Here is a 10899-nt window from a genome sequence, read left to right as displayed (position 1 = left end):
GAAGGATGGGGAGAGGTGGGAAGGATGGGGAGAGGTGGGAAGGATGGGGAGAGGTGGGAAGGATGGGGAGAGGTGGGAAGGCAGGGCTGCTTTCATGTCCAGTGCTGCTCTTCCCCCTGCTTGTCCCCACGGCAATGACAGGTCCTGAACCTTGGTGGTCCCTGTCTCCCTGCAGCAGGACATGGGCAGGGGTTCTAAGGGAGGGTCCCAGGTGGCAGGGACATTTATGCAGACCTTGACCTTCCTGGTTTTGACCCCAGCTTTTTGCAGGGCCAGCCTGAAGCAGCCCACAGGCTTTGGATCCTGAGTCCTTTGTTTGTGTCCACAGCCACACACCAACCCTCTCACAGGTGACACTTGCAAAATACCAAAGGCTTCCACAGAGGCCACTGGATGCCTCGGAAAACATTAGTGTTTGAAGTCTGGAGGCTCAGCTTTCAGCTATTTATTTATTTTGGTATTTTCGAGGCATAGTCTTACTATGTAGCTTTGGCTAGCTTGGGCCTCAAAGTCATAGAAATCTACCTGCCTCTGCCTCCCAAGTGCAGGGATAATGGAGTATGCCACTACCACCAGGATATTTTGGTGTTTTTGAGACAGGGTCTTTCTATGTAGCTTTGGCTGGCCTGGGGCTCACTATGTAGATCAGGCTAGCCATAAATTCATAGGAATCCACCTGCCTCAGCCTCCAGAGAGCTGGGATCAAAGGTGTACTAGTATTTAAAATAGCAGTGACTCACAACTCACCTCTTGATTCTGGAGCTGTGGACAGAGATGGCAGAGGCTGTAAGTGGAAAGGCCTGTATCTTGGACTAACCAGACCAGCTTCTGCATCAGCTGGCCTGGCTCGTTGATATATGGCAAGGCTGATACTGCTGGCTATGCTGGATGATGCTTGGCTTCCTAGTCATCCACACCACTCAGGGAGCAGCAGGGCTTGGGCCATCCTATGGCCGAGAGAAACAGGACCAGGAGACAACCACAAAGGGCCCCCAGCTGGGTGGGGCTGGACACTTCAGCTTCACATGGGAAGGGCTCTCCCAGCCTCCTGGCACTGTGAAGTGAGCTGAAGAGAGTGCCCCTGGCTTTAGAGCTGCACTGTCAGCTCCTACAGCCCCTCCTGGGCCACGTGTCTGGCCAGGAGCCCATCTGCTCACTCCTGGCTACCCCTCCGGGCCTGGACTCAAGTCCAAGAGGGGGCAGGGTTCCAGGAGGAGGGAGCCAAGGCTCTCTGGACAAACCAGTGTTGCTGCTGGCCAATTGGGATGAGATTCCAAACAAACACCCTCTCACTGCCCTCACGCCTCCTGTGGATTCAGAGGTAGTCAGGAGGTGCCAGCAAAGGATTCTTGCCAGGATGGAGCTGTGGCCAAGAGGGCAGAACACTTCTTTCCTGGGGTCAGGGACCAAGGCCAGTGGACCGCCAGCTCAGCCCAAGGTTACAAGTGAGAGGGAAGCTGCTGTGTGTTCAGCTCCTGAGAGAGGGTCAGAAAGCCTAGCACTGAGTCAGATTAGCACTGAGACTATCATACTCAGTGCAAGCAATGTTGTTAAGACAAACAGGTCAAGAGAAAGTCTGAGAGGCTGAGGCAAGAGGATCATGACTTCCAGGTCAGCCTGGGCTACATAGCAAGACCCTGTCTCAAAAAGAAACACAACTCCTCCAAACTACTCTCTAGACTGAGAAAATAAGACAAAAGTAGCCTTGTTGTGTAGTTTTGCTGATTTCTTTAACAGAGGAAGTCCTTCAATGGTTTCCTTCATGGCTGAATCCACAACCTGCCTTTACATTCATTCTTTCCTGATCATGTGTTCTCTGGGAAGTTACTTTGCTACCACACATAAGAAGGGGAGAGTCAAAGAACAGGTGGCAATACAGTGCTACTGATGAATGTGGTGAGTTTTGACTCCATCCACTCTTGAATGGGTCTATAGACAGAGAACTGTGGCTATAAATTACCTGATTAGTACCAAAGAAGGCAGGAAAGAGGTAGAAAGAGAAAACTGAAACAACAATAACAGATTCACCAAACATGCTAAAACAACAACATCAAAAGAACAACCAAAAATAAGACAAAAATCCAGTAGCAAAATTTGGCACTTCAATACAGCTGTACCAAAGTTTACAATAAATGTAAATGGACTAAACATCATGGTGTAAATGGAAGTTGACTATAAAGCTTGGTGTACAACAGATGGAGGACATGATTTTAGGAAGGCCCGCTTTTCTCTAGTGTTTTTACCCTCAAAAGTTGGGCCATCTTAGGCTCAATTTGTGTGAATCTTTGATAGATGGCATCAGCTCAGAAAAGGACTCTCTTATCAAGGCCTCTTAAATTGTTCTAAGCTGGGCCCAAATCTCATTTTATCCTCACAATAGCACAGAGAATTACTCTTGAGGGCTGATTTGAATCTCAGGGACTGGTGGCAACTTAGTGTTACTGATGAATGTGATGTGATCTGGCTGGCCCTATCATACCTGGATGTCTAACAAAGACCTAATTCAGTAGAGGTTAGACTCAGGATTTATGTGTAACATTCATATGCTTCATTTTACATATGAGAATATAGAAGACCAGGTGCATGATGGGAAGCCTTAAAGGAGAAGTCGCATAGAGGCACAGGACCCATTTTGGCTTGGAGGCACTGGTTGGTATCTGTGAGAGTTCTCAGTTCAGTACTGGTTGTACAGAACTAGGTTATTCAGAAGCCATGCCTGGGAAGAGCAATGCTGCAGTTTCCGCAGCTGAACACCTACCTGCCCAGTTTGCTTGTCTTCCAGGTTTAGTGCTAGTTCAGTTGGACAACTTATTTTCTCATCTGTGGAATGGCACAGAAAGCTATTAGGAGAGTCCCGGAGATACAGGAAGCTGGGAGGTTGACTGCATGGCTGTCCAGTAGCCAAGTGGATATCATGACTGAGGCTGGCTCAAGTTAGGGGCATCTGGTCTTTTCATAGCTGGGCTTTGTGGGTCTGCATTTTAGGATACTGGGCCAGAAAAATGTCTCAGCTGATAAAATGTTTGCCATATAGACATGAGAATTTGAGTTCGGATCCCTAGCACCTATGTAAAATGCTGGGTGTGGCAGTGGTACTTCTGTGACTCTAGCACTAGGGAAGTAGAGACAAGAAGATCCCTGGAGCTCTCTGACCAACCAGTCTAGTTAAATTGGTGAGTTCCAGGTGGTGGAGCATGCCGTTAATCCCAGCAGATAGGAGGCAGAGACAGGCAGATCTGTGAGTTCAAGGCCAGCTTGGTCTACAGAGTAAGTTGCAGGACAGCCAGGGTTGCCAAAAGAAAACCCCTTATCCAATATACACACACATGGACGTGTGTATGTGTGTGTGTGTGTGTATGCTGGTATGCAGGTATGTATACATGTAGACATCAGAGGACAACGTTGTATATTTCCCTCCTCGGGTGTCTTACACGTTTTCTTCAAGATAGGGTCTCTCGTCTTTTTTTTTTAAATAGTTTTTTTTTTTTAGATTTATTTATCATTTATTTATTACAAGTACACTGCAACTGTCTTCAGACAGCACCAGAAAAGGGCATCAGATCTCATTACGGTGGTTGTGAGCCACCATGTGGTTGCTGGGATTTGAACTCATGACGTTCAGAAGAGCAATCGGTGCTCTTACCCACTGAGCCATCTCACCAGCCCCCGGGTCTCTCGTCTTTTAACTTTGATAAATAGACCATACTAGCTGGCCCACAGGCTTCCAGGGACCTGCCCGTTTCTGCCTCCCAACTTACCATCACTGGGATGTAGATGTTCTTCACTGCATCCAGCTTATAACAGGCTTTGTTGGCTGAGCTTGGGTTTTTGAGACAGGGTCTCACTCTGTGGCCTGGGCTGGTCTCCAACCCTCAGTCCTACTCAATGTTGGAATGACAGGTGTGCACCATGGAGCTCAGCTACAGTACATAGTCATTAAGTATAACCATATATATTATATCTGTCAGTTATGTATCTGACCATATGTATTAATTAAATATAGGTCATGTGACCTATATCTGATGTGGGGATCTACTCTGACTCATGATGGGGGGCAAGCAGGCTGCATTGGGCTAGATGGGTTTGTTAACCTTCTGCAGGGGCTGGAGAAGTTTTCAATGCAGATTGCTCCTGCAGAAGACTAAAGTTCGAATTCCAGCATTCATATTGCTCCTGCAGTTCTATTCCCAGCATCCTGTTGGGGACCTCACAACTGTCAGTAACTCCAGCTCAGTGGGATTCAGTGCTTCTGGCCTCCACAGATACCTGCCTTCACATGCATGTACGCACACACAGATGTTCATGCAAATATATAATTTTTAAAAATTAAAAATAAAAATTTCTAGAAGCTGTGTGTAGTAGTGAAGGCCTGTCACCTCAGCACACAGGAAGCAGAAACAGGAGGATTGACAGTTCTAGGCCAGTCTGGGCCATATAATGACTCCTTGTATCAAAAACAAAACAAAACAAAACAAAAACAAAAACAAAAACAACATCCCCCGCCACCAGAGAAAATCAAAAAACAAAAAAGCAGGTGAGGTATGCAGCAGGTAAAGTGCCATGCAAATCTGACAGCACGAGTTTGATCCCCAGAACCCACAAAAAGGGAGAAGGAGAGAACTGACTTTACAAGTGTGTCCCTTGAGCTCTGCATGTGTGCTATGACACATGCATGCCCTTACATTAACTATCATAAATGCACATCAATAATAAGTGCTTAAAAAGACAGCTGGGCTTGAGGTTCGAATAGCCCCTAACGGTACTGCGTGGAAGGCTTGGTTCTCTCTGAGAGGAAGTGGAGCCTTTAGGGAGTAGGAGGAGGGAGGTCACTGGAGTTTGTCCTAGAAATCCTCCTGTCTCCCCAGGGCAAGAGATTCCAAGTGTGTGCCACCATACCCTGCCCATCTGTGGGTTCTGAGGATCAAATCCAGGCCCCCATGCTTGTAAAACAGCTCCTTTAGAGAGTTAGTGAAGCTGTCAATCCGTGTCCTGCTAACCTGGTTGGGCTCATTCAGGAAAACACAATGATGGACTGACAGACTGCTCCAGGACACACTTGCATGCAACAGAGGAGGTTATGGAGAGATGAAAAGAAGTCATGAGCTCAGATTTCCAGGACAGCTATCTGGAGGTTCTAAATATCTCCCCAAATCCTGATAAGTCCTGGGGTGACAGGTGCTGTTTTGTACCATTAGCAGCTGGGGTAGACAATATCCCATGAGGTCAAGAGGAGCAGCAGAGACATGCTCTTGTCCCCATTGCTCTTTGGGCCTGGCTATTGTATTCCCAACTTAGCTCTAGGTCTCTCCCTAAGCCACTCTTTCTTTCTGTTCTTTTTTTCCATCCACCCAGCCTCTCCCTCAGGGACTCTTGCCAGGTACCACTTTCCTCTCACATAACCATCCCAGGACCCCAAATCCCCATTAGCTTTGCACTCCTGGTCTTGGATCATGTTGTAAGCCCTTCCCCTGGGGATGCTATGGGCCTGGAGAACTAGACTAAGTACAGACTGGGCTGGCCATCCCATCCCATTCCATCCCCATTCCCTCTGTGTAGTCTTCTAGATCCAGAAGCCTCCGGGTATAAAGTTTGGGGGGAATAAAGAGTATCTAGATGAATTCCACATCCCAGAATTTACTCCGAGCCACTTTGAACAGGAATATCCTCTTAAGAGGCCCAAGACCTCAAGACTGGACTGCTGGTCTGGGCCTACTTACTGTCCTGGGCCTGGATAAGCAGGGCCCTCCATGTGAGGGGCTGAGCAAAGGGGACACGGTGCCTGCTTTGTCCTGTGCGTCTGTGGCTTTGGCCTGGGAGGGAAAGATGAAGAAGCCGAAGCCTGAGGGGCCACCGAGAAGACATCCTAGAGGCACGTGTGTGTTCCTCCTGTCAGCTGTCAGGCCTTTGAAACAATGGACCCTAAATAATTAAAATCTCCCAGGAATCCCATGCTGGGGCAAGGGACAGAATGAAGCCTGGTGCCAGCCAGAGGGTCTGTCTCTCCAGAGGAGATTAGGCAGGGCTCTGACAACTTGTTAGAACACCTTGCAGGAAGCAGATGGGCCGGATGGCACCTTGACTGGTACTGCTTAGCTATGCAAACCTCTTGCCTTCGTGTCAGGGTGTCGACGATAGACTCTGGAGTCACCGGGCTCTTTATTTAATTCCCATTCACAATGTGGCCACACTGATTCAATCTTTTTCTCTGTTTCTTATGATTATTATTATTTTTTTTTTTTGGTTAATGTATTGAAGATAAAAGGCCCAGCCTAGCTAGTTAGAACTGTCAAGAGTCTCTAGGCTTTTTACTGAAAAGTTATGGTCACAGTTTCTGGGGGACCGAAGTTGGGTTTTTGAAAGTCCAGAAGCAGGAGGCCACGCCATAGTTCTGCCTCCCTGGATCTTGGCCTCCTGGGCTAGGAGGCCTCCCCCAGCCCTGCAGACAATGCTTCGGAAACTCCAGCCAGGGGCAGCCGAGTGTTAAACCAGGCTTCCGAGATGAAAGGACCATCCCTGCTCTGTTTCATCAGATGCCAAAGGGGAGATGGCTTGACATCTTCAGAACCAGGACATGAGGTTTACATCATGACCCCTGGGCACTGACAAGCTCACTCATCCAGGGCGAGGCCCCTGAGGAGGAAGGTGCTGTGGAGGGAGACAGGAAGGAGAGTTAGCTAGGCCTGGCTCTCAGGAAGACCCTCCTTGGCCACCCAGGACAAGAATAAGGGAGCCAGCTGGGCTTCTGGGCTAGACTGTGGCTAATCCTCAGCTTTGCTAGCTAGGATGCCTGGGGGACAGGGCACCTCTCCCCTGCTTGGTGGTCATTGCTGAAACACCTTAATGATGGCTTCAAAGGCCTGGGGTGCATTCCAAGCCCCAGGAAGGCAGATGGGAGTGGTTAGGAAACATTATCTGGCCCCTAATTGCCCAGCGGGGATTAACCAGCCTGTCACCCCTCCCCCAGGTGAGCTCTCCTGCCCTGCCAGGCCACCTTCCTGGATCTGGGCCTCCTTTGAAGTGTGATTAGTCCAGGAAGAGAGGTGTTTCTGGTCAGTTACCAAAACCTCAGGCCTTCTCCAGCATGGGGCTAATAGCCCAGAAAATCCCTATCTAAGTGGACAGCTAGAGACAGGGCAAAGCTAGAGCAGCCCTTCTTTGCAGAGTACAGCCAACCTGGAAGAGGAGCTTGGGCCAGGTTATACTCGGAGCCTTATGCAAAGAAAGGCTTCCAGACCCCTCAGGACACTGGAAAAGCCATCTCCTGACTCCCTGTCATAGGTCTATTGACCTTGCCACAGCTCCCACCCTCTTTCCTAGGTCAGGACTTAGCTCTGGCACCCCAACATCATGGGGGGACCTCAAGGGGTACTTCTAGGGTTCTTCGTCACCCAAGTTCTTCATTGCTGTATCCCATCTCCCTTAGTGTGTAGTTTTGTATGTATGTATGTATGTATGTATGTATGTATGCATTTATGTATGTATATTATGTATATGTGTGTCACAGGTGTGTGTATGTATGTATGTATGTGTGTGTGTACAGGACAGATGTGTATTTATAGGTATGTATATACGTGCAGGTATGTGTGTTATGTATGTGTGCGTGTAGGTATCTGTTACTGTGTGTCTGTGTTTTATGTGTGTGCACAGAAGTATGTATATGCAGGAGTGTGTGTATGTGTGTGTGTGTGTGTGTGTGTGTAAGTCAAAGGTATATGTTGAGTGTCTTTCTTCATGGCTCCCACTTTTTTTGAGACGGTGTCTCACACTGAACCTGGAGCTCACCAATTCAGTTAGGCTAGCTACAAGTGAACTCTAGGGATCCACTTGTCTCTGGTCCCCTCCAAGAGCTTAGCTGGGGATCCAGTTTTTTTTTCTCTCTCTCTCAGTACTGAGAATAGAATTCAAGGCCTTGTGTATTCAGCCATACCCCCCCCCCCCAACCCCTCACTGGGGGATTCTAGGCAGGTGTTCTACCACTGAGCCACACCCCAGCCCCTCACTGGGGGATTCTAGGCAGGGGCTCTACCACTGAGCCACACCTCAGCCCCTCACTTGGGGATTTAGGCAGGGGCTCTACCACTGAGCCACACCCCAGCCCCTCACTTGGGGATTTAGGCAGGGGCTCTACCACTGAACCACACCCCAGCCCCTCACTTGGGGATTTAGGGAGGGGCTCTACCACTGAGCCACACCTCAGCCCCTCACTTGGGGATTTAGGCAGGGTCTTTTCTACTGCACTATATCTCTAGCTCCCTTTTTACTTTTTGTTTTGAAACAAGGTTTCATTAAGTTTTCTAGACTCGCCTTGACTCACTGGATAGCCCAGAATGGCCTTGAAATTGGCATCTTCCTGCCTTAGCCTCTCCGTAGCTGGTATGGCAGGCCTGCATCCTCATACTCACTGTGGCTCTGACTGACATCTCCCTCATAACGTAATTTCTGGCATCCTTTTCTGTGCTCGGTGGTCATTGTCGCATCTTTGGGTCATCCTGTCTGTTCAGCTCTTTTGCTAGACGGGCAGCCAGCCAGCTCCAGGGATCCTGCTGTCTTTTTCCCCACAACAGTGCTGGGATTACCGGCCTTGGTGGCACTGGGGCATGTACGCTTTCATGCTCCTCTTTTTATGTGGGTGCTGATCATTTGCACTCAGATCCTCATTCTCACATAGCAAAGTACCCTTACGCATTAAGCATCGGCCCAGCCTCTCAACTGGGTTTAATCAGCCTCAGTAGTAGCATCCTCACTGGACAAAGGGCTTCAGGATTTGTTCAGGAGATTAACCTGGCCCCAGACATAGCTCCTGCTTTGACAGGTACTCCCCATCCTTTTAGGGGTTTCTTTCAGCTACTGATTGTTTTTCTTGCTGTATAGAGGTCTAGACCCATTTATCTGGTTTGGTTTCCTTGCTGAAGCTGTTGGTAGGTCTCTCTCTCTCTCTCTCTCTCTCTCTGTCTCTGTCTCTGTCTCTCTGTCTCTCTCTCTGTCTCTCTGTCTCTCTGTCTCTCTCTCTCTCTCTCTCTCTCTCTCTCTCTCTCTCTCTCTGTTGTTTAAGTGGCTGGGGACTGGCTGCCTGCCTCCCCCCTCCTCCTGTGTGAGAGAGCTCCCTAATAATCAAATCCTTAATTAGTTGGCACACTCTGTGTTTCCAAAATACCTTGCCTTTTTTTTTTCTTTCTTTTTTTGATCTTTGCAAACCTTGATATTCAAAGCAGGTTTGTGCCACACTGTCTCTGGAGGACTGTAGGAAGAAAGTTCTAGTCCGACCAGGAAAGGAAAGACAGAGACCTGGGTACCCATTCTTCCTGGGTGTGGGGGGTCCAGCCCAGGGCCAGTCACGTGATTGACGCTCCAGCTGTCTGTGACTGTAGACAGGTCTGTGAATTCAGGGTGGTCTGGAGGTGGGAGGGAGGAGGGCAGGGATGGGGGGTGCCTTGAGCGGTTGTGGGGGAAGGGCTGGCATCTGTCCCACCACCCCTGGAGCTTGGGGCACCACTCTTTCAAAACACCAGCTGGTGCCCATCTCCTCCTGCCTGTGCTCCCATTCCCCCCAACCCCCACCCTGGCTCTCATCAACTTCCACAATCCTGGGGCCCTGCTTAGGGGTAGCCTTGATGATGCTGGACTTGGGTTTCATGGAGGAACATACACAGACAAGAGGACAGACCCTGAGCAATACTGGGGTGAGAAGTTTACGACAGTAGGAGAGATCACAGCTCTTGCTGGGTCCTGGTGATGTGGAGGATCACCTCTACTCTCTTTAACATCTGGGGCCCTTCCCAACCCCATTTGAGAAATCTACCAGGGAGATGTCATATCTCAGTTGCTAGTCCCAGGTGGTGCTGGCTCTGTAGTCTGGCAGAGGCCATAAGGCTTCAGGAGGGAACATGGGACAGGAACTGGAAATGATGTTGATGGTGGACACAGCCTACCAAAGATGAAGCCTGCATTTTGATTTTGGGAAGCTTCCCCAAGTATCTCATGCACATGAAGGGGCACAGGACTCAAGAACACAGCTTATTTTCTATCACAAAGCCTGCCTGTTAAGGGAGCCAGAGCTTGGCCCGGAATGAAAACATGACCAGTGCTCAGGAGAGCCCCTACCAAATCCTCCCTCAAAGGGTGGCTGCCTCCCAACTCCTGACATGCTGATTAATTTCACGAGGCCTGAAGGGATTCCCTTCATGTCCACTTTAGATTTGCCAGTACTCAGATCTCAAGGACATTGTTCAACAGGAGTTGACAGAACGTGTCCAGGCACAGCACACGCGCTACTTGAAGGTCTCCCAGTGACCCTTCCTGGTCACCACCCCTTCCACTTCTGACCACTTTTGGGTTAGTCAGTTTTGCTCATTCCAGAATCCCACATGGCTGTGGGATCTCCTTCGTGCCTACATCGTGGTGTTTTGAGATTCACTGTGGGTGGTATAGGCCAGCAGCTAGATGCCTCCTCAGCCTGAGGCTTGACCCATTGCACATCACAGTTGCTGGAATTGTTTTTTGTTACTGGACAATTATATTGCTTCCTAGTTTTTCTTGTGAAGTGTGGCTATGTAGGTGCTCTACAGCTGAGCTACACCCCAGCCCTCACTGGAGGATTCTAGGCAGGGGCTCTACAGCTGAGTCATGCCTAGCCCCTCACTGGGGATTCTAGGCAGGTGCTTTACCACTCAGCCACACCCCAGCCCCTCACTGGGGGATTCTAGGCAGGTGCTCTACAGCTGAGTCATGCCTAGCCCCTCACTGGGGATTCTAGGCAGGTGCTTTACCACTGAGCCACACTCCCAGCCCCTCACTGGGGATTCTAGGCAGGGGCTCTACCACTGAGCCACATCCCCAGCCCCTCACTGGAGGATTCTAGGCAGGGGCTCTACCACTGAGCCACACCCCAGCCCCTCACTG

This window comes from Mastomys coucha, unplaced genomic scaffold (assembly GCF_008632895.1).
Source record: "Mastomys coucha isolate ucsf_1 unplaced genomic scaffold, UCSF_Mcou_1 pScaffold22, whole genome shotgun sequence".
In the NCBI taxonomy this organism is placed as follows: Eukaryota; Metazoa; Chordata; class Mammalia; order Rodentia; family Muridae; genus Mastomys; species Mastomys coucha.
This window is presented reverse-complemented; position numbering follows the sequence as displayed.